Source organism: Heloderma suspectum, chromosome 17 (genome assembly GCF_057233095.1).
Source record: "Heloderma suspectum isolate Gila_16-S chromosome 17, 16-S_ref, whole genome shotgun sequence".
Lineage (NCBI taxonomy): Eukaryota > Metazoa > Chordata > Lepidosauria > Squamata > Helodermatidae > Heloderma > Heloderma suspectum.
In genome coordinates, this window is record NC_139474.1 from 10,546,654 (window position 1) to 10,547,368 (window position 715).

Here is a 715-nt window from a genome sequence, read left to right on the forward strand (position 1 = left end):
AAAAAGAAAAAAGAAACTTGATGGATATAAGGAGAGCAGTCATGGCTCCGCATAAAGGCCTTTTGACCCCAGCCTTGCTGGCAGGGGCCAGCCAGGGGCCTCCTAGAAGGCCGAGCACAAAGGACAAAGGCAACTGTCCTTCCCGGCTTATTTGAGGGCTGCCATAGGTTTTCAGAGGCCACTTAGCCAGCATAGCTAATAGGCACATGGAGTCACTCATTTTCTAAAACGTCTAGTGCTGGGGTCTCCAAGAGGGGGCCCACAGACACCTCTCTTGCTGCCCAACAGGCTCCCTGCTGGCATTTTATTCTATTTCTGTTTTAGAAATCCTTTTCTTTTTTTAAACTGGGATGCTGGCATGCTGCAAAGCAGAGGGCCGTCTTCAAACACCATCTTTATTTAGGTTCAAGAGAATAGTTTTGTGGTTTGGAGTTCAGAGCCCACCTCTGCCTTGGGCTCTTGGGTAACTGACTTTTCTTTTCATCTCCAGAGCTGGATTCCTGGGAAGTTAGTGTTTTGCCACTGGCCGTGCCCACTGCAGCAGCCATTTTATGAATGGGAAACGCCTCCCCCCCAATGCTGGCTGGGCATGCTGGGAGCTGTAGGACTTTTTTTTGTCTAAATAGGCATAGGATGTCACCCAATTTTTCTTCTTCCATTCCAGTGTAGATTCAACACACATAAGACTGCAATGCCACACAGGGAAGGCATCTTC